Source organism: Macrobrachium nipponense, chromosome 46 (genome assembly GCF_015104395.2).
Source record: "Macrobrachium nipponense isolate FS-2020 chromosome 46, ASM1510439v2, whole genome shotgun sequence".
NCBI lineage: Eukaryota > Metazoa > Arthropoda > Malacostraca > Decapoda > Palaemonidae > Macrobrachium > Macrobrachium nipponense.
In genome coordinates, this window is record NC_061106.1 from 22,383,853 (window position 1) to 22,408,445 (window position 24,593).

The 24,593-nt window shown below is 38.0% G+C and overlaps 1 long non-coding RNA gene across 1 annotated transcript; it reads right to left on the minus strand.

Annotated features, from left to right (window-relative positions):
* Positions 1 to 9,770: 9,770 nt before the first annotated feature.
* On the minus strand, positions 9,771 to 14,697 carry LOC135214587 (uncharacterized). The gene is made up of 3 exons (XR_010314421.1): positions 14,576 to 14,697; positions 14,263 to 14,324; positions 9,771 to 10,428 (listed from the first exon to the last, which is right to left on the minus strand). It is a non-coding gene; the product is annotated as an uncharacterized LOC135214587 (long non-coding RNA).
* Between the last annotated feature and the right edge of the window lie 9,896 nt (positions 14,698 to 24,593).

The window sequence follows — 24,593 nt, forward strand, 5'->3', positions numbered from 1 at the left end:
CAAGTGAAAAAAAAAAGCTACATATGTATAAGGAATGTATTAGAAAAGAATAAAAATGTCAAAAGCTACGAAGTGAGCAGTACAAGAGGAAGCTACAGAATTGTTTACTTCCAGGGGCCTGTAGGATACGACAGCAAGGGCCTGTAGTACTGCCTAGTGTAATGTGTTAATGCCAACGTGCACTGTAGGCAAAACCCCATAGTAGTATAACTATGCAAAGGCTTACCCAATGGTCTATTAACACTTATGGACTTCAGATCAGGCTTGAAATGTTATCATTACTATATATATTCAAAACCAACTTAAAAACAATTCAAGATACGAACAGCCATCTTGAACATAATCATTCTATAAGTTGAGTAGGAACTATTAAGTCTTACTGGGGGTAACAATAATACTCAATCACATGGTGTATTCATTGTCATTAATGGTATCAACTGTATATACTGTACAAAAGCTCTCTCTATTGTTTTCCCAAGAGTGCAATTTGTCATTTCTACAACTTGCCACCATACTCAAAGTATCTTTGACATCTATTTTTCAAACTTTTCAATTGATTTAATATGAAGATGGACTGTCTGAAATTGGTTAATTTTAAACAACCATACTACTGGTAAGGTCATTGTTTGTAAGCAGGAAACAAAATGTGTTACATCCTGTTCTCACTAAAAATGGGAGTTCTTTACTTTGAATAAACAATAATCTGATAATAGACTGGAGGCGTCTCCATAAAATGGTGAAAAATTTCATACTACAGTAACATGCCAAGAAGGCCAACTGTCAAATCAGATAAGGCAACACTATGAAAAACTAAGCCCACAAAAAATTATGGCGACAGATACCTTGGATCATGATTTAGGGGACAACTTTGTGAACAATCTGCTGACAATATCTGACAATCCCCAAAACAAAAATGTGCCTCTAGCAACACTAGCATTAAAATTATCATGTCTGCGATGGTATGTATTCTGGTGTATTCCCCAGCCAGAAAAAGCAATGGTAACTGTATTTCTTGAATATATAAGATTTTCAAGGTTTGCATGGACAGCCATAGAGTTTGTACTGAAATATTAGTTTTTAATTTGGGGGTCTTTTCAGCTATATTTTATACCTAAACAGAAGCTCAGATCAAGAACGTGACGTCACTCAGAAAGGCTGTTATCCTTAACTACTGTTAGATATTAGGTTGGATGAACTGAAATGGACAGTAACAGCATGTGTTGTTAGTTTTTGTTGAACAGTTTCTAAAACCAGATGGGTGAACGAAACGTAAAAGCTAAAGCAAAAGAGTAGAGGGAAGAAACGTGTCTGTGAACTATACTAGGTGTGCGATTTGCCAAGACTCCTTGAAGAAAAAGAACTGACAAGCATTCAGCCAAAAAGATCCTTGATGTTAAGAAAGCTTGGTAAGATCAAAAACACTCAAGGCTAAAAGATGAATTAACAATGAGGAACAGACTACACACACATCTACCCAAATGGCATCCAAAGTGTACAGCAATTGATGCCAAAACCACCTGTGTCCATTTGCAATAAGATGATTCCACTATCTCTTAATTTCAATGTCCCCATCCTCCTTAGAGGGCAGGGAGCTACAACAGAATGAAGACTTACAGAACTAGGTGTTAGTTACTCAGACAACTAAAAAAAAAGGCACTAGTACTGTCCCAGTAACCACTTGGCAATGCAACAGCTTATTCTGTCTACTACAAAATAAGCAGCTAGTTGCTCATCAACAAGAGAGTGAGACATTATGCAACATGCTGAAAAGTATAGTGAGTTCATCCCTGCCACACTGAGTTGCAACCACAGAACACTATATATCTTTACATAGACAACTGGACTGGCAAAAGAAGACACTGGATGCGGCAGTTTTCAATGCTACAATGATTAATGAAAAATCCTGAGCCAACCACTGTCCAAGTTAGATGGGATAACGATGCAAGAGTTTCAAAGTCACCTGGAGACATGATAATGGAACTCTGTATTCCTGAGAGTGCCAGTGTCATTCCCTACTGTCATTCTCTTCTAGTGACATGTAGTGATCTAGATCACTAAGAAGCATTGGCAATATTGTAAGTCTAGAGATACCCTCTGATGGCGGGGTTGAAGACATGTCCCTAATTTGGCATCCTGTAAGACAGTATGAACATTCACAACTATTGGTAAAGGCATATGATGATGCAAGGCTTCTATGGTTCTCTGCTTTTCTGTGCAAAACTGTTACCACATGCAAATGAACAACTTCACTGATCACCCTCTCCAACAGACTCTGCTCTGGGCCCAGCATATTGCAGAGTACTCCCCTTCATCCAACGCCTAAATGACTGTGATATCACCAGCTTCCTTTCTTCACTGGTAAGAAGACATGGCTGAGATGCAACAAAAAAGTGGAAATATCAGAACTTCAGGAATTTACAGATACAAAAAACTGAGTTCTTCAAACCTTCACACCAACAGATGTCATCCCATCATGCTAGAGATCTGCTGGTGGTTGCGCAAACAACTTGAAAAGGATGAAGACTTCAAAGGGACTGAGCTGGAGAACATAAGAGGTCAACAAGTTTTTGAACAAAAGAAACTGAGCTGGGGAACATTAGAGGTCACAAGTTTTTTGAACAAGTCAACACTGCTAAAACTTGACCTCAAACAAAGATGCACTTGTGTTGCATGTCAATGACCAGCATTGGTACACTGCCCAGCAAAAACAGTCTACCTATTATTGCCCAGCCAGATCTGGAACCATTCACAAATTATGGCTGGTCATTATGGCCAGATCAGATGTCCAACAATATTTCATGAGGTTGTCTGAGAGGCTTCAACAGAAAACTGTGCTGCAAGAGAAGCATCCCTTCTTCATTGTTTAACATTGCCAGGGATCAGCGACAACTGTAGTCATGCAAAGTCCTACTACTTTGGATAATGAAGGGAGCGACTCTGACAATGACAGTTAATAGACAAAATATTCTTTTGCATATGATAGTCTTACATCAAGACTTAAAATATCTTACCAATTAAGCTCCAACATTTTAATGTTGTTGTTTAACATGATGTTTTTCTTTTCTATAAGGCAATATTAGACTGTGTTTGGTATACTGTCACAGTATTACGAGATCTAAAAGTTGTACATTGATTTTCTTTTTGGCTGCATTAAAGTAGAAAAAACATTGTGAATTGTTAAAGTACACGTAAAATACTTTATATTGTGTTAGAGTAAGGGTAAAAATACCCTTACACAGGACACGTAAAGCAATTTTCAAGCATATAGAGCATATAGGCATATAGGGAAGCATATAGGGTTACAGTACTTGGTGACTCCCCAAAGCTTTTCAGCAGCTTGTTCACAGAGTTGTCCCGCTAGAATATGCTCCTAAAACATAATTACACTGGCAAACCTTTTACAGAATGCCACATGTACATTTAAAAAATTTGATTTTGGCCCCTTGGGTAACATTGACATAAAAACCAATAAACACAGGGCATAAATTAATAACTAATACAACAATTAAAATAATCCATGCATGGCAAACCTCAATAATCACACATTAATGAAAAGAATAAAGATTGAATGAAGATTATCTACCTTGGCAATAAAATACTTAACATGAGCAAGATTTGAACTTTAGACCTATAAAACACAAAGGACATTAGCAAAATTTAATATTTAATCCACATTCTTTCATTGAAAAAAAACAAAGCAGGCAACTCCCATACACGCCAAAAAAAACCAACTTAACACAACAGTGCATGAAAAAATCCATCCAAAAAGTTCTTCAAACTACTAGTTCAATACATCAAGACAAAGCCCCAACCAAGGGTTAAAATTTAAGCTCTGTTAGCTCCAAAGACAGTTTAACCAGACCACAAATCATAATTAGAAGTTTACAGTTCCCCTTAAAGAGCACAAACACAACTGCCTAAAAAAATATGCTCAAGCCCAAATAGATATAAGCCACATACGTCCTCTAAATTGCTGTTTCAATATAAAACAGATCAAAGTTTTATCTAGTTTAGTCCCTTCTAAAAAGCTTTTACACTTATTCCTAAAAATAAATATATTAATTTCTGCTCACTTCTGACCTTACACTTTTAAAGATTATCACTTACGAGTTACAAGTTATCTCCCTACATTACCCTCCAAGAAACTCCCATCAACATCATAATTTATTTACCAAAAAATTAAACAGAAGACAGTTTCAGTATTATGCATCATCAACTAATAAAGTTCTAGTTTATACCTTTATCGGGTAAATTGATTAATCCACATATTTAAGCACTTCACTTGAGGACTAAATTATGAAGGAGAAAATAGTTGCTCTGTACCACGAAAAAATATATTGACTAAATAAAGAAAACCTATTTATCAATTCTTTAAATAAGTATCTTCACATTTTTATTCAGTAAAAATAAGGGACTAGCCCAAAAGATTTCGAACTTAAAAACTTAAATTTCATCTTATTCCACTTGAAAATTTAATTTTTGGATAATCAGAAAATAAGATTGACAAAATTCCCTTATCTGATTTCTTACCAAAACTGATGCTTGCTGTTGTTTGAATTCTGGACATACACAAAATGTTTAAATGCAAATGTAAAACTACTTTTTTTCTACATACAAGGACTACACATTCATGTAGAATATAAATCAAATATCTATGGGTGATAAATAAGTGTGCTTAATTCCACCGATGAAACAAAATCAACAAGATGTAATGCTTTCTTATGGAAAAGTGCATTAATCCAACAGGTTTGGTACTTTTCTGGTAGTACATTGTCATCTGGGCTAGTACCGAATAAAGATTCCCATGAAAAAACGGAGAATTTCAAGCCATTATCTCCTCTTCTACCTATAACCAACAGGACCAGTCTTACTAGGATCTTTGTTGACTGAGACTATGAACTTTCCATGTTTCAGACCAACACAATACTATACAGTAACTAATCTACACAACCCAAGAGCCCACTGCCAGAAGCATCTGGGATGCCTGAATGATATATACAATTACAACTGACTCAACAGCTCAGCTAATTCTATATCCATACAGAAGTCATTAACAGTGGGCTACACCCAATCACACATGGCACAAAAATTCCTCACTAACAAACCTACATTCAAAAATACACAGCACGGAAGTGTGGCTCAAACGCCATATCTGAAAACAGGGTAAACAAAGAAACCCCACCCCTCACTATTCACTCTCATTGAAACCATCTAAATGAAGGGGATTTGAGCAGATCAGTCAGGGCTTTCCCCCTTGGAGTTTCTTGGGTCAGCCTTACATGTGTTGGAAATTTTGGTACAGTGGTCTGGTTAAGCGCGGGTACCTAAAGATCAGGTCAGTCAATCTATAACTAATAAAAAATAAAAACTAATCAAATATTTCCAACATTACATGTTACACATATTCAAATTCTACATCTTTAACTCCTTGAACTGTACTTTAGCTTCTATATTTTTTCTAACATTAAAAATTTAATCTTGTTATTCTGATAATGGATTCCATGAAACTTAAGTATTTTAATAAAAATAAATAAGAATTACCTAAGAAAGAATAACTTTTGAAATAATATTCAGTACATCCAACTATTTCACTTCCTAGTCATCAACCAGCCAGAGGTCTGGATGAAAATAATCCTTTACAATATAATAATTTCATAGTCTATTCCAAAAATTTGGGTAAAAATGAAAAATCAAAGATCTGGATTTTTCTTATAGTTGAATAGGTCACATGTGAAATAATGTTCCATTATTCAGCATCATACAAATACAATGTAATTATTTGGTTATGTAACGGTTGACATAATGCATAATCTAGTAAAAACAATCACATCACATAGCAATAATTACAAGATGAAGTATGCAACTATCCATTGAAGCAGAAACCAGTATACTGTATAGTAATATGAGCATCACAAATAAACAAATAAGTAGGAATGGCAGCTGTTTAAAAAGCCCTGAGATAAGCATATACCCCATAGCTTGGTCTTGGCTTGGAAATAAAATATTCTCATTATACCCAAATCAAACAGATTTTAATTTTGATTTGAGGGAGAACATGAATACTTATTCAAGAAAAAAAATATATATATATTTTTTTATACTACTGACCTCTTAAAATACAGTATATCATGAAACAAAATTCAATGAAGCACAGACACTCCCCACAATGAGCAGGACAGGAAAACTTCTAAAACTATATTATTTACAAAATCAATTTCTCAGACAAAATTTCTAGATACAACGCCCATGAACAGTATTAAGATACAACGGCATGCTTAAAATGACTAAATAAACAAATAATTAGTGAATAAAACTAATATTATAAAAATATGTCATTTTTCACACCTCAATACATTATTAATTTATATCATCAACTGTCATGACAGGAAATACAAAGACAATGTCAGCAAACTGTAAGGTAAAAGGGCTTGGATAAGCTCTCAATGTGTACCAGCATTAGGAAACAGAAGCAATAATGGAGAAGAAATACACAAGTCCTTTGTGATTTAGCGAATTAATAATAAAGGTTAGAAATGACACTTTTTCTTTCATAAAACAAATATATGAATAAATTAATCGACTCTAAATAACGCCACATAATCCTTTTTTGTACAAAATCTCAGGACCATTGCAATCTAAAAATTATCCCAGCAAGCCACACAGAAAATGAATACAATTTGCCAATAGATTTTAGGTATAAGTCTTACTGCAGTTTTGTTCTTTGTTTTTTCATCTGGCCCTTCTTTGTTTTATGTTTTCATTTCCTTTTACAACTTTGCTTACAATTATCTCTTTTGGCTTGAAGTTTTTTTGCCTGTTGCTGTTGTATACCCCAGTTCAAGTATTAAAATTTTATTTCCATATGGTCACAGTTTTACTTACAGTTCCGAGTTTTTTTTTTAATATTTTATTTTACTCTGAATCTTCATTACTGTACAATGAGATTTCCTGCACTCTCATTGGTTGCTTCCCTTTCTTTAGTTTTCTCTCCTAACTTCCCTAATACTGTACTGTATGCATACTGCAGTATACTGACACTTGCAAAGAAGGCTAACATGGCTCATAGAAATGGAAATATGTTTTGCCTGTTTGCATATATAAAAGCACTATAAATATCCAATTTAAGGTGGGGAGTGTCAGTGATATCAGTGTTAATAAAAGTAAATCTGTAAGACAATCTTCTACAATTGACTGGCAAAACACTGTTTAAGCTAATAGAATAAAAGAAAAAAAAGGAATGTACAAACATAAAATATGTATTGCTCTAAATGGATCGAACAGTTCTAAAAATGAAAATAAATCATGATCTGCAAATACATCCTTTCATCTTATGCTTAATGCCTATTAGTGTGGTTTGGAGGACTGCTTTCTACAATCAAAAATCTCATGTTATACTTGCAAGAAACAATTTTCAAACTGTTACAAGGAGCAGTTTTAACAATTACAGAGCTGATGCAATTGGTGCAGCAAATATGAGAGAATAATGGTAGTGTACATTCTCAATCAGAGAAGTTTCATTTACAAAATACGCAATTTATATACGTACTAAAAGTACACTCCACTTAAGTTTACTCAGCTCAGTTGTTTCTATTTATCAAGACCATTACATATGCTTCCTTGTACGTACTTTTAGTTACTATAAATCTAAATGTTGCTAAATTTAAAAGGGGAGGTTCACTAATTTTACTTATACAGATTCTTTCTGGGAGGACTTGTGATCCAATCTAAGCTTTTTATTGGCGAGTCTGATGCTGAGCCATATATTTGATTTCCAGTCTCAAATAGACATGGCACTCTTGCTGTGTACAGGAAATTGGGGTTGAGCTGTCAGTTCCTCAAATTGTATGTAACTTTATCAGGTTTAATGCTTTCAGCTTCTATGTATGCAATCTTTATTGATACAAAGACATAAAAAAAATGGAAAGGAAACAGGCACTTTCCCATAATCATCCACCAACTTTATCACTTTCCCATAATCATCCACCAACTTTATCACTTTTCCCATAATCATCCACCAACTTTATGAGTCAAATAAAGAATGGTAAGATGTAAGGGGTAAGGCAACTTCCCCTAGACCACCTAGGAATACTCACCAATAAGAATAACTCTCACTTTTTGTTGTTTACTGAAGCACTCTAATGGACCATCCTTCCTTGGCGGCATTTCACATAAGTAAAAAAGTTTGTACAATCTATAAATACACAGGAGTTACGAATAAGAACATAATTCACACTGAACCGACATAACATTTGAGTTAACTGTAGTATTCTGACGAAGCATATTCAGCACAAGAATCTTGTATTCTGACAGAACATATTCAGCATAATCTTAAATAAGAAAAATTAACTCACCCCACATCATTATTATTCTACGACATCAACACAGTATTACAAAACAGAGACAACAAAAAAGTGATTAAACGCCCAAGACATAAAAACTACGGGAAAATCAATATAGCAAACTTCCAGCAAGCTTATCAAGATGTTCTTTTCACAATACAAAAATGAAAATGTGTTTTTTTTAATTTTATTTTCAAAATATCAAAATTGTTGAAAGCATCACCTCTACAAAGATTCTCCTTCAAAACTTTGACTAGTACTAGATAGAAAGAAAAATTATCAATATTCATAAAACCCAATAAAAAACATAATATACTAGCATCAAATTTGATACACTGTATTCCAGATAATTTCATGTCTTACAAAAAATCATATAAATTCACTCAGGACAATAAACCTACTCAGGGTCAGATCTAATAAATTAAAATAAGAAAAAATGGCAACACAGGGGCTAACCCCTCAAGAATCAATGGACCTACAAGAGTTGTGAGAGTTTAGGCACTTGATAATTATTCTATCATATATTTACATCATTATTCATCTACATCTGTATTTTCCCTACGATAAAAATTTTAATTCTTCACCTAAACTGATTATTATAATACGGTTGAAACTGTCTAAATGCTAGACTGTAAAAGAAGCAAAATAAAGATAAAACTTTTAAACTAAAATATATAGAACCAGACAAGACAGCTGAGAGCCTTTAAAAAATTTCGCTAAAGAAGTTAAGAAGCAATCAAAACATTTTTCTGAAAGAAATAAGAAAAACCCCCAGTGCAAATTTTATTCGTTCCGAATTCCAATTTGTATGTTGAAATGTCTGTATACTGGTCCAAATATTCCCAAAAGGAATAATGGAAATTTAATTAATTTGTCCCACAATAAAGATTTTTACCCATTTCCACCTTTTGTACCCACTTTGATACAATATCGTAAGTTGCAAGCACAATCTATTGTTTAATGCTAACCATACTCAACAAATAAATAAAAGAATAATTCACTTCACAAAAAACAAAATTCAATAATATAAAGATGAACAAAATCATGTCACATCGGTGATACACAGCTGACTTGAGATACAGGGAGGGAGTGTTTATGCTATGGAGGAGAGTTGAAGAGACTGTAAAAATATAGACCGTACATATGTAAAATGACAACGTTTCAATCAATTTGTATTTTTCATAGTTAACAAACCTGAGGTCTTAACCACAGGATAATCTTCTATCAAAGAATTTCACAATAAATTTAGCAATGACACAATATAAAAACAATCAAATGAAATACAGTAACATTGAAAAATCTAGTCTTTCGTTGAGTGAGACAATCGAGAAGAGACGGAGGGGATGAAGTGGGGTTATTGGGTTGGGTGATGGAGGTCTGCTTCCCACTGACTTCCCACTGACCAGGCTAGGGTATCCATTTTGCCTAGTATGATTTTTCTCTTTCACAACATTTTGCCTATTTCTTTCACTTGCACTCATTCACCAGAATCACTTCTTTTTGTTACAGTAAATACCTATCAATTATTGACAATTGCTTTTTACAATTTTTTAGCACTGTAAAAGTAACTCATCCCCTCATCATGAAACACACAGGGCAACGTTCACCTTCTGCATGCCTTGGATTGTTTGCTTTAACAACTTCCTTGCAAAAAGTTATTTGATTTTCCTTTTCTTACTTACATTTTTTAATTATTACCTATTTGCTTGCAAAATCCTCATGTTTATTGGATTACAATTTTAAATTCTGTCATTTGTCTACAATATGTTAAAATGCTCTCGTGAGGGATTCTGTTCACATCTTCCAGACGCTGATCTCTCTCTCTCTCTCTCTAGCAGACACACACACACACACAGTGGGACACAGACACTATTGATTCCTTTGATTACCCTTGCAAAATGTGAGTAAAACTGATTTTATCATTAACCTTTGCCTACCGCAACCTTTTCAATTTCCTCAAGGGGATACTTTCTCTCCTCCCTAATTCCAAGCCAGCTGTACACCATTTAGGAAACATTATATGAAAATTTTACTTCATATAGTGAAAATACAAATAACGAATCATTCGTACGCCGAGGAACCACTGTACCTAAAAATAACAGAAGTGTGAATGTCACAGTCTCCAAAAAAAGAGAAAATCAAAACTATACTATCGCTATCTTAAAAATACTCTTAGAAATGGACAAGGCAATATTGAGAATCTCTTCTTCACTTTCAGTGTAAAAAGGAACTGTTAACTGGACTATACCAATGTAATATGCAAAAGTGGTAAACTAAACCAAGTCATGACCATGCAGCTGACACAGTTATGCAGGGAAAGAATCGCAAGACATATACATAGATATGGCCTTTAAAATCTAGGACAACTGGTTTTTTCTGTGCAGACTGCCTTATGGATAATTATTTTCTTTCTCTTTATAATATCAATATCTGTCAATCTTAAGATGTAGTGTATCTTAAAAATATATTTCAATTCAGTATTCTTCATAATTTCTTACAAAAATAAGACCCAGTATAAATTTCTAAAAATAACATGCTGTGTTCACTATGTACTGTATTTGTTATACCTTTGTATAATAAAGAAAAGAATTACCCTACTCTTAAAACTTGATATACTACAAAATCTTCACAATTACCTGAGCTTATCCTTGTTAAAGCATCTTAAGATATAAAAAAAAAAGGCTTCATCAACCTATCAACCAAATAATTATAGAAAAGTACATTATGTAATATTAAGAAATCTTCCTGCACTCTTCTACCTACAATATTAACTTCCATTTCAAAATCAGGTAATTTAGTCCAATAAACTCTGCATTATCAGCAACTAACAGCATGAAACCTTCAAATGCTAAACTAATGGAAGTACTCAGTTTATGTCTATAAAATAATTTTTCATAAAGACCTGATTTCGGCATAGACGAAATAACACAACAAACCGTCACGGATTCTGAACGGAATGTTACAACTTTCCATCACGATGATGGACCTAAAGCATTTCAGTCGAAATATATATTGATGTGGCCATACTCTTTTTCCTTCGCTTTCTAGATAGCGCTTTCAACTCACCTCAGATAAGATACCCTTATATTGAAATCAAATCCTCGAGATTCAATACATTGTGCAATCTAACATTTATTATTAGCAAATAAAAATTAACTTTTGCTGATTAAACTATCACAAACAAGATACTTTTCCTTTAGTTTTCACCTACATTAAAAGATCAAAAGTATCAACACTTAAAAGAGGTATTTATGCATCACTTTCTTCAAATAGTACAGTGTTGCCCCCGTATTCGCGGGGGATGTGTACCCAGACACCCCCGCGAATAGTTAAAAACGCGAATAGTTAAAACCACCACTAAAAAAAATGCTTATAACTGCCTATCTTGAAAGTTCAGATGCCAAATGTATACCTTTAATAACATCCTACTTCAAATATACCTAAAATTACTAACCTATTACTGCATTAATCTTTGTGGGGTTATATATTAATATAATTTTAAAGTCATCTTAAACATTTTACCATTAAAAATATATACCTACAGCAAATAACAGAGAGAGAGAGAGAGAGAGAGACCAATGAATGGCAACATCATATATTTGACCCTCAAGAGTGAAATTATGAATTATTTCTGAGACAGAGAGAATAATAATGGAGAGAGAGAGAGAGAGAGAGAGAGAGAGAGAGAGAGACCGAGGAGGAGGAGAATAACTCCTCGACTCCGCTTCCTCCCTCCACCAATTCGAATATCAAACTCATTTACTCCCCGCCCATGTTCCTCCAAGTGGATAAAAAGACTGGGGAATTGCTATTTTTAATTAATCTTATTATATTTGAAAATTAGTATAAGGTAAATCATTTATTTACACTACAAAACAAATAATAAACATACGAGAGAGAGAGAGAGGGAGAGAGAATGTTATTGTTACTGTTTAATCTCATTAAACGTAATATTATTTGTAAACTAGTACTGTATATTATTATTTTACCATAAAATGTAGTAATGTCCTTAAAGATATACTTATACATACACTTCCAGCCCAAACAGAGGGCGAGAGTTACCACTAGCGCATGCTAGTATCTCGTGTGGGAGAGAGAGAGAGAGAGAGATGAGAGAGAGAGAGAGAGAGAGAGAGAGAGAGAGAGAGAGAGAGAGAGAGAGAGAGGGTTGTCCTTATTTAAAAGAGTGAAATGGATAGATTATTGTACTTCTTTAAAATACTATCACATGAATTTTGAGATTAGTTATATTATTATTATTATTATGCAAAAAATATATTTAATAACATACACTGTACCATAGAAATTATCTCATATCAGCAAAGAGGAAAGAGAGAGAGAATTTCAACGATCCGTAGATGGCAACACTGGATTTGACAGTTGGAACCCAGCCAACCAAGCTGGCTACGTACAAGACACGGGGTTAAATGATTTTCTTTTATTCTTACATAATTCTTTTTATTTATAAACTAAAATCTTGCTAAATCACTTTAGTATTTTCTGTAATGATTTATATTATTGCTGTTTACATTAATATTGATATTTGAAAATTAGTAAATCATCATCCAAAAAACATACATCGCTTTGAGAGAGAGAGAGAGAGAGAGAGAGAGAGAGAGAGAGAGAGAGAGATTATCGTAGTATTTGTAAAATACTTTCACATATGATTTTGTAATTACAGTTATTATTTTTATTATTATAATTATTGAAAAAATATTAATAAACATATTACGCATATATGCACCATAAAAATCTCTCATCTCAGTAAAGAGAGAGAGAGAGAGAGAGCGAGAGAGAGAGAGAGAGAGAGAGAGAGAGATGAGATGAGAGAGAGAGACGAGAGAGAGAGATGGGGTGGGGGGGGTGGAAATTTTCATGAGCATATGATGGCAGCAACAAATCAGCTCCTTCCCCCTCCTCCCCCGGTCACTTAACTTGATACGTATATCTGAGTTTCTAGTACCTGGAGTTAGAGAAAGAATCTGACTGGGATTTCCTTCAGTCTTCCATAATTAATTTATAAGCTAAAATCTTACTAATTCACTATGGTATTTTCTTTAATGAATTGATTATTGCTGTATAAATTATATTAATATTTGAAAATAGTAAATCATTTATTTATCATACAAAAAAAAGCATAGTACATCTTTGTAGTAGATGAGAGAGAGAGAGAGAGAGAGAGAGAGAGAGAAGAGAGAGAGAGAGAGAGAGAGAGAGAGAGAGAGAGATTATTTTATTATGGGATATTTAAACTTATTAAACTTACTAATACAGTATTAATCAAAATTAATATTTGAAAATTAGTAAATCATTTTTGTATCAAAAAAATGTATTTAGTCATGAAAATAAACATCAAACATACACTAATTAGTGATTATTTTCATCGGAAAATTCCGCGAATGGCGAGTCCATCCGCAATTTCTAAATAGGTTCCAAAGAAAAATCCGCGAATGTGTGAGTCCGCGAATCCGGAGAACGCGAATACGGGGGGAACACTGTATACTCTCTCCTGATTATGTGTTATTCTATAGCTGTACTGATTCCAAGTACCTGATCCATTACAAAGCCTTAAATTTTGTAAAGGATTTCAATACATACCTGAAAAGTATTTCTATATAAGCACTGATCCAAGTACCTGACTCCACTTACCATCTAAATATTTGTAAAGGCTCAAGTACCATACTGTACTCATATCACTTTACTTAAAAGATCCCAACATCAAACTCACCTACGTACCTCAGGTGTGAAAAGTAAAACAAGACCTAGGTGTGAAAGGCTAACAATGCTAATTTTTCTAAAACTTTGTGCATTACACAAAAATAAAACTGTTTTCATTAATTTCAATAATGACAAAACAACCAACAAGGACAGAAGCTTTTTCCCTCTACATAAAGCTTCAAGCAAAAACTTCTATGTTTAATACCATCGAGCTCTCTGTAGTGCTATCTGGTCCATGAGAGATCGAGCTTGATGGGTTACATACATCTGAAAATAACATGGAAAAAATAAATCCTCAAAACACTTACATAAGTTCCAATTTTTTCTTAATTCAAGTAGTAGTTTAATCAGGAAATAGAATGGGTATTTTATTTTTTCAAATACTACTACAATTAAAATGGTACTATACTGTATAATGTACAGTTTTATAAAACAGCTTGAGAACCATATATAACCAATATTTTCAAAATAATATATGAGTATTTATGCATAAGCAATTAAAATTTAAAAAAAACTACCTGAAACAAGGTTATTCCGAAAATTATTCCTGCTGCCCAGTAAAGATTGGACTCCAGACTATTTATGACCGCTGTAATAACACACCCTGTTGTGTATATTACGTTACCAATTTGATGTTTCTGAAAAGAAAAAAATACAAAAAAAATAAACAAGAAAAATATATAGCACTGAAATACCATACTAAACAAAGGGCTTATGCATAAGTCCTGTACTTCTACTGCCATCTTCATGAGCTTCACTTAAGATTCTACCAACACATAGAGAGGTCTACAAACTTGTTTTTCGTATCCATCTCTTACACAAATAAAGATCTTTTACTGATATTTTGGCCCTTACACATATGAATTCCAAGAAGGAAAGAACGTCCTATATCATAAATAAAAAACGATTCTTTGACAATACAAGAATATTAAAATAAGGAATTCTTTGGTTGTCCTACTGGCACATTACTCATTAGCTAAAGGTATCCCTGACTGCAAAGATCCAATGCCGTCTAAATATCCAGCTTGAAAATCTTCGTCAGATATGCGAAATGCCTATTTTCCCTGGTCTTGCTTGAGCCTATTAAGAAATATGTAAATTTTATTCCTTAACAATCTTACTGTAATCTAGGTTCTTGCAATTAGTGGACATAAAAAACTAGAGTATTTCAAAAGTTCAGCATCAGAAATGGCATTCATATTCCTTTACAATTCCTTACAATCAACTGCGATATTTCTATATTTCTCACTAAAACTTATACTCTAGAATCATACATGTGGTTCAACTTCTAATACAGTGGTTCTTGGATACTGATGATAATGTGATGTGCCTCTGAGGCTTTAGATTTTCAACCTTTAAACCCATTCTGCAATCATAATTCAATTATACTAAAAAGTTTACAAATTTCATCATTGTACTGGCCAATTTTCACAATGAGTATATAGGCAGTTACAATACTGTAATTGCTTTTGATATTTTTTACACCAAAAGTCATTAAATTTCATAATCCCATTGTGAGGACTGAAGGTACCACAGCACTCAACTGCCTCTATAACATACGTACGTGTGTGTGTGTGTGTGTGTGTGTGTGTGTGTGTGTGTGTGTGTGTGTGTGTGTGTGTGTGTGTGTCCCTCAGGGTTTTTCAACATACCGAAATCACTATTGACAATTAAATTAAGTTTCTGTGCTAATAAGCAAGGTCATTCATGCTCCTGTCTTTTAAACAAACAAATAGTCGTAGCTCGTTAGAAAGTGCAGCATAATAAATCTAAAACTAAAGTCAAGACTGACTGATGAATATCTGCAAAAATAACAACCCGTATTTCTTCTAGAATTAACAATCTGGTGAAGAATATTAAAATACAACCATCTCATTAATAAAATATCAAGGATAAGTAGTTTTTTGCACTTTTATTTTTTTAACTGTACATATACACTTTCTTAAAAAAAAATATATTTATAGTGTTAATTACAGAGGGAGTTTGGGGTGATACTTGATGCACATATATTTATAATAAAATTATCACTTTGAGGATGCATATATGGCCATTGCTTGCCTAATTTTGCTCATGCTTTATAATCATTATTTTGCTTTTAATTGATTTACATAATTTCATTTCAAAGATATTATTTTCCCATTTTTTGACTTATTGCTCTTATTATTTAATTTTTGAAGTAACAAGAAAATTCAAGATATAACACTGACAGGCAGTTTAACCTTTGCTTAAAACATGGCCTTTTCAAGCTGCTTGTTAATATGATATTGTTAAACTACAATAAAGTTTTGTAAATACTTACCTGGCAGATATACTTAGCTATAGTCTCCGACGTTCCCGACAGAATTCAAATCTCGCGGCACACGCGACAGGTAGGTCAGGTGGTCTACCTTACCCGCCGCTGGGTGGCGGGTGTACAAACCAATCCCCCTTGCTTGTCAGATTTTTTTTTCTCTTCCACCTGTCTCCTGAGGGGAGGCTGGGTGGCCATTTAATCGTATATATCTGCCAGGTAAGATGTACAAAACTTTATTGTAGTTTAACAATATCATTTTTGTACATGAACTTTTTCCCTGTCAGATATATACTTAGCTGATTGGCACCCTTGGTGGAGGGTAAGAGACAGCTAAATAATACAGGTAAGACGGGAAACAACTAATGTTGTAGGATATAAAAACCTTGGTTTCTCAATTTTCACAGGATGAAGACTTCATAGATACTGTCTCTGAGTCTGCATGCCTGGAGAGCTACAGCTGGACGTGACTGATGCTGAAAGACTCTCGGATCTACCACTAGGGATATGTGATCCCCTATTGTGGTAGAATCCAAGTCGGATCCTGTTAGAGGGAAACTTGTCCGCTTACCTAACAGATCCTTACCACTACCTCTGCAAGGAGCCAAAAGGCCACCAGACCACCTAACTAAAATACAAAGGGTTAATATTAACGACAAAAAGAGGTGCCTCCTGCAACCTCTTTCAGACAATCAAAAACCACAACTCCACAAAATATAGGGTAACATATCAAAAAATTTACACAGGATAAGTTTCTCAGCTCTGCCCCAGCACCGAATCCGCCGATAAGAAAGGAAAGGGCCCAAGGCGAAGCATTTATCATACGTGATTTTTACATCACGTAGGTAGTGGTTTGTGCGAAAACCGACTGGCATCTCCAAAAAGTCGCCTCCATCAAGTTCCGCTACAGACATACTTTTTCTTGAATGCAAGTGAAGTTGCAATGGCTCTCACCTCGTGAGCTTTCACTTTCAGTAGTTTTAAAATGCTCTTCCTACAGGCAACATGTGCCTCTGTAAGAAGACTTCTCAGGAAGAAGGAGAGAGCATTCTTCGACATGGGCCGAGTGGGGGTCCTTTACGGAGCACAAAAAGCACATCTTGATTAGCCTTAAGCTGCTCCTTCCTCTAAAGGTAATACTTCATAATTCTCATAGGGCAAAGAGTTCTTTCAGGCTCTTCCCCTACCAGAAAAGATAAACCACGAACTTCAAAGCTCCTGGCCCAACCAAGGACGTGATGGGTTTCATTCTTTGCAAGAAACCCTGGAAGAAACGAACACAACTATAGAATCTTCCTTAAACCCTACATTGCCCTCTCAATAGCTTGGAGTTCACTCACCCTCTTAGCTGTAGCTAGGGGCCATAAGGAAGAGAGCCTTCTTCGTCAGGTCCTTGAAAGAGGCTGAGCCAGGAGGTTCGAATCTAGACGATCCAAGGAATTGTAGAACTACGTCTAGATTCCAGTTCGGTACAACATGAGGATGTTTAATGGTTTCAAATGATCTAATAAGATCATGCAGGTCCTTATCATCAGAGATATTTAAGCCTCTATGCCGAAATACTGCCGCCAACATACTGCGGTATCCCTTAATAGTTGACACAACAAGATGACACTCTTCTTTAAGAAAAATTAGGAAATCCGCAATTTGGGTCACAGAGGTACTGGAAGAGGAAATGTTCTTCCTCTTGCACCATCGTCTGAAGACATCCCACTTTGACTGGTATACACGCAAGGTTGCTGAAAAGCCTTTCGCTCTGACCAGACTTTGGACAGTCTGAAGCCAGTCAGACTGAGAGCGAGGAGATTTTTGTGGTACCTGTCGAAGTGGGGTTGTCTGAGTAGATCGCTCCTTAGGGGGAGACGATCTTGAAGTCCACTAAGCATTTCCAGTACCTCTGTGAACCTTCTTGAGCCGGCCAAAAGGGAGCGATTAAGATAATTCTCGTTGAAATCGGACTTTACGAATTTCTTGATGGTTTAGCCCCAGGATCTTGAAGGGGGAAAACGCGTAGACGTCGAGTCCGCTCCAGTCTAGAAGAAGAGCATCTATTGCTAATGCTCGGGATCCGATATCGGAGAGCAGTAAGGATCCAGTCTCTTGTTCTTCGACGTGGCAAAGAGGTCTATGTGTGGCCTGCCCCATAACTTCCACAGGCTCTGGCATACATCCAAATGAAGGGTCCACTCTGTGGGAAGGGACTGATCTTTCCTGCTGTGAGATCTGCTCTTACATTCCTTTCTCCCTGCACAACCTGGTGAGAAGCTTGATTCCCCTTTCTTCTGCCCAAAGAAGAAAGGTCTCTTGCTGTCTCGTACAGGGAGAAGGAATGCGTCCCCCCCTGTTTCCTGATATATGCCAGAGCTGTAGTGTTGTCCGCGTTGACCTGCACTACCGATCTTCTGACTTGGGCTCGAAAGCGTTTCAGAGCCAACCACACAGCCATCAACTCCTTTCTGTTGATGTGCCAGGCTACCTGGTCCCCCACCCAGGTACCTGAAACTTCGCTGGTTCCCAGAGTCGCCCCCCCCCCCCCCCCCCCCCCCCCCCCCCCCCCCCCCCCCCCCCTGTCCGACGCGTCGGAGAACAACACCAGTTGGGGGTCTGGGATTGAAGAGACAGTCCCTTCGCAAAGAGGTTGGGATCTGTCCACCATAAGAGATGTTTCTTTGACGTCCTGGGATAACGACAGGGAGAACGTCAAATCCTGAGAACGACGACTCCAATTCCGATGAAGAAAGAATTGGAGCGGTCTCAGGTGCAGCTTCCTAGGGAAACGAATTGCTCCAGCGGAGCGTCCCCAGCATACTCATCCACTCCCTCGCTGTGCATACTTCTTTCCCTAAGAAGGTTGTTACTCTCTCGAATCCTCGGGTGGGGCTATCCTTTCCTGAGAGGGAAAAGCCCGAAAACTCAGAGAGTTCATCTGTATCCCGAGATACACACACTCTTGTTCGGGAATTAGCGACGACTTCTTGAAATTGACGAGAAGTCCCAACGCTTTCATCAATTCTAGTGTTACTTGTAAGTCCTTCAACAACAATCTTCTGAATTGGCCCTTATCAGCCAATCGTCGAGGTACATGGATATCCTCACCCCTTTCAAATGAAGCCATTGAGCTACATTTCTCAAGATCCCCGTGAACACTTGAGGGGCCGTCGAGAGCCGAACACAGAGCCCTGAACTGAAAAATTTTCCCCCCCATCATGAATCTGAGAAACTTCCTCGAGGAAGGATGGATCGGTACGTGGAAGTAAGCGTCCTGCAAATCCAAGGAAACCATCCAGTCCCCCTGGACGAAGTGCTGTGCAGCACTGATGAAGGTTTCCTTTCCCCATCGTGAACTTCTTCTTTTCCTACGAAGAAGTTCAGGGCGCTTACGTCCAACACCGGTCTCCATCCCCCTGAGGACTTCGGAACTACGAAAAGGCGGTTGTAGAAGCCCGATGAACGATGGTCTGTCACTAGTTTCGATAGCCCTTTCTCCAGCATCTGATCTACTGCTAGATGGAGAGCTTGATTCATGATGGGGGTGGTCTCTGTACCTGGCCGTCAGCTCCCTTGGGGTGGTCGTCAAGGGAGGTCTTGAGGTGAAAGGGATGAGGTAACCTCTCCTCAAAATTGAAAGGGTCCAAGGATCCCCCCGCCCCTTTCTGGGCCCAGACTTCTGCAAATCCTAAGAGTCTGGCGCCCACCGTTGTTTGAAGGACTTGCAAGTTATTTGGGGGCTTTAACTGACTTGGCGAAAGTCGTACCTCTTCTTGAAGGTCTACAACCTCTAAACGTAGGAGGTTCTGGGGTGACAGGAAGAAGCCCCTCGAAAGGGTTCTCCAGCACTTGACTTTTCCTTCTTAGCCTTGGTAGGGAAGGAAGGGCGAGGTTTTTCTTGCCGACTGTGCCAAAAGGTCCTGGGTGGCTTTAGCCGAAAGCGATCTAGAAATGTCCTGCAATAGATGTTTAGGGAACAACTGAGCAGACAGAGGAGTCAAACAGCAAAAGAAGACCTCTGGGCGTGGGAGACAGACTTCGTTAAGAAGGAACAATAAACGGACCTCCTCTTCACGATCCCGTCCCGGCCCCATACAGGGAGGCGATTTCACTCGCTCCGTCTCTTACCGACTTGTCCATACAAGACAAAACACACATGAGATCTTCTGGAGAAAAGGACTCTGGCACTTCAATTTTCTTGGCTAGGACTCCCAACGACCAATCAAGGAAGTTAATACCTCTAGCACTCTGAACATGCCTTTTCCTTTTAGCATGTGATCTACTTCATTCATTGCCCAAGTCGTCGTTTGGCAGAGTTAAGGGGCAGCTCTCCTCGTGGTTAATCTACCAGCGCCGAAAAAATCCGATCAGCCGAAGACGGTAGACCCAATCCCAAGGAACTCTCCTGTTTTTTGTACCAGAAACCAGCGCGTCCTGATCAACTTCGAAGGAGGGTAAAGCGAACATCGTTTTCCCAGCTTCTTCTTTGGAAGCCATCCAGGAACCAAAACTCCTCAGTGCCTTCTTCATAGAAAGAGTTGGCTTCATCCTCACACAAGAAGAACTCTTCGCTGTCTTCGCCGTTGAAAAAAAGTGAGTGAGGAGAAGGAGGAGCCGTAGGCGTAAGGGAATCCCCAAAAACTTGCAAAAGCAGCTCTGTAAGCTTCTTGTAAGAAGACACAGCAGCGAATGAATGTTCGGTTCCTCATCAGAACCGTCTAGGACGTCTTGTCGAGGCTTGAGCGCGGAAGATCCTTAGGTGACGAATGGATCCTAGTAGGAGTTGAGCGAGAGGTTGGAGAGCGCCTTCTCGTAGAAGAGTTCACATCACTGGAGAACGATGAGAAGATCTGGGTTGTCTACAATGAGACTCCCTCTTCGGGAGGGTAGACGGATCTCAGCTGAAGGAGATGGTAGGGCTCCTACCCCGAGAATCCTTGGATACATCCACAGGGCGCTTACGAGGAGGCGAGCGCCTAACCAGACTCTGTGCGCCTATCCTGAGGCAAGCGGCTGCCAGGAGAAGAGCGCCTATCGGGAGCAGAGCGCTTGCGCGGCTCTCTATTCTTGTCCAGTTGAGTACGATCAACGGAAGTTCGACTGGAAGGCGAAATGCCTACTAGGAGAAGGCTGCTTGCGAGACTCTTGACCTCTAACAAGAGGATAACATTCAGGAGAAGGCGCTTCAAAGCTAACGAGCGCCTATGGCTGGAGAAGGGCGCTTGCGAGGTTCCTGGTGCCTACCAAGAGACGAACGGTCAGGAGTAGTGGCGTCTAGAAGAGGAGAGCGCCTACACGGAGAAGTGGCGCTTGAAAGACTCTTGTTGTCTGCCCAGAGGAGAATAATCAGGAGTAGGACGCCCTTAAAAGAGACGAGCGCTACTAGGAGATCTACGGTTCAGTAGGCTCTTGGCGCCTACCTTGCGGGGAGCAGCTAACAGCAGGAACACCTATCAGGCGCACAGCTCCTACCAGACTCTTGACGCCTGTAAGGAGAGAAGTCAACGATCCGACCACTCAAGGAGAGAGACATCTGGAAGAAGAACGACTACTTGTAGAGGGGGCGCTTTCTATGTTCTTGAGGCTGCTGAGGAGAAGTCCCACGCGAGGGAGTCGAAGAAATAGCGTGATGTGCAGGCGCAGTGCGCTTACCGGAAGCGGGAATCCAATCTGGAGAAAACTTCTTTCTCCATAGAGCGTCCCGACGCGATGTTTGGCGCCTTGAAGTCGAAAAGAGAGCCAGGAGAGCGGGGGCGCTCATGTGAGCCCCTACCTTCATACGAAAACTCCCCATATGAAGGAGGACCGCCTAAAAAGAGGTAGAACGATCCTCTGAAGAGCGGCGCCTAGATCTCTTGATCGGAAGAAAACGTCCTTTCTTCCTACGTGATCTAAATGCTAGAGAATCTGCCAGAGCGCCGTGATCTGAGCTTGAAGTCCCGCAAGTACTCTAGTAGGAGAATCTTCTTGTTCTTCCTCGGAAACAGGCGCAGAACGAGGGGCGCGAGAAGAAGAAACGATCGCAGGACCTCTTGGGTTTCTTCTTTCGCCTCTAACGACGATTCTTTCGGGAAAACCTCCGGACTAGAAGCCAAAGGACTGCAGGGAGCCTTCCAAGCCCTCTTAACGGGCGCGGACGCATCCGGGGGGAGTTCCAACATCTCTCGGAGAGGGAGACGACGAAGAGGAGAAGCATTGGCGTAGGAGCTCCTTCTTGTAGCGATCCGAGGCAGCCTGGGAGCGTACTTCAGGATCTGCCGAGGGGACGCCTGACCGGTGGGGGTTCTCCCTAGCCCTCTTGCGGCTTTCGACTTTCCTACTCCACTGGAACTGGAACTGGAAGAGGTCTAGGCCTAGAGGCACTAAGGACCGGTCAGACGCACCCTCCACAACACTGGGACACTGCACTGATCATAACACTCTCCTTACCTTCCAACTGACGAATCCTTCTGATCCATAGATAGAATCGTGGCTCTTAGAGCCGCGCCTCCGAAGACGAATCTTCAGCTTCGGTGCGGGGAGCAGGGGCTGAAACTTGGAGAGAAGGTTCTACTTCTATTCATTAGTCCATAGGATTCACATCCAACTCACTCATTCTAGACCTACTAGAACTTCTAGAGGAAGCCTTACGTACTCTATCACGTTCCAACTTCTAACATAAGAAGAGAGAGCCTTATATTCTTCTTCATTCAATACCTACTTCACACAAGGGTTAGCAAAAGAAACATTCATTCCCCCTGCATTTCATGCAAACCGTGTGAGGGTCCACCGAAGCTTTCAGCAACCTCACCTTACATCCTTCATTCACGCAAACCCTAAACAAAACAGAAGTTTTAGCTACTGAATCTAGGTCAGACATCGTTAAAGAAATCAAAAGAAAATCAAAATCAAAACGCTCCACAATTAGCGTATGCCAAGCCAAAACAGAGCGAATACGTCACCAAAAGAAGTCAAAATTAACTCCAGGCAAGCAAGAGTCGAAAAACTATTGAGAGGAACCGACAACAGTTGTTATCGTTCCCGCGACAGAGAAAAATCTGACAAGCAAGGGGATTGGTTCGTACACCCGCCACCCAGCGGCGGGTAAGGTAAACCACCTGACCTACCTGTCGCGTGTGCCGCAAGATTTGAAATTCTGTCGGGAACGTCGGAGACTATAGCTAAGTATATATCTGACAGGGAAGTTCATGTACAAAAAAGTATATCATAAGTACTTCTCATCTATTCTGCAAACATTCTGTATGATGAGGCATTTTGCTCATCAAGGGGGAGATGATTTTCCATGCTAGGTTGGGAAGCAAAAAATTTTTTGGTCCTTATTGCCTCACCTTAACAACACTTCTCTTCAGTGAACATTTCCTGTTCAGTGGATGGCTATGGTAAAATGCTGAAAAACTTCATTCATTTTAATTTCTGTCTGGCACAAATAATCATTTATTTATTACCATAACAAATAATAACATTTGGTTGACAACCCACATACTACTATGCGGTATTTTGGTATCTTAGCTTTTCAGGTAACAGAGGCCACCTAGCCAGCTATGAATTGTTCACCAATATCCCTAGAAAAACCCATGCAGAGGTGCACATTTGGACCATCAATTGCAGGAAGTTACCCATCTCTATGCATGAACCGTAACTCAAAATATCATTGGGCTCCATACTGAAAACTCAGCAAAACTTAATTACACTAAAGGAAGGAAAAGGAAAACAAAAGAGAACCACTTAAAAAAGGAGACAATAACTCATGAGAACCACTTAAAAAAGGAGAAAATACTATACAGAATACAAAATGAAAAGGATGAAAAGCACAAAAGCTAGAACCCAGTGTAGTTCAAGAGAGGAATGCAGGCGTGCAAAAGTGTGGTGGTTCTTTTCACTTTTGCAAGTCATTGAAACTAGTTTTTTGTCAAAAAGGAATAAGGTCAATTATGACAAATAGGCTTTGTACATACCTTTGTTTCATTCCTTATTCCATATCCACACATGATGTCATAATTCATCTGAAAATCATAAATTAAATTCTATTATCTGAAAAAGTCAATTGTAAAATAAAAATACAAAAGTTTACATTCAAATACTGACTTCACACTAAATTATCATCTATCAAAATCTCACACAATGGTAGAATTTGGTTACTGTACAGTACAGTTTTAAATTTTTGTTTAAGAAATAAGAAATCATTTCAAATTATTCTTAAACTCACCTTGAATAGTATACAGTAACTATAATTGTAACGCAATATATACTACTTTCAC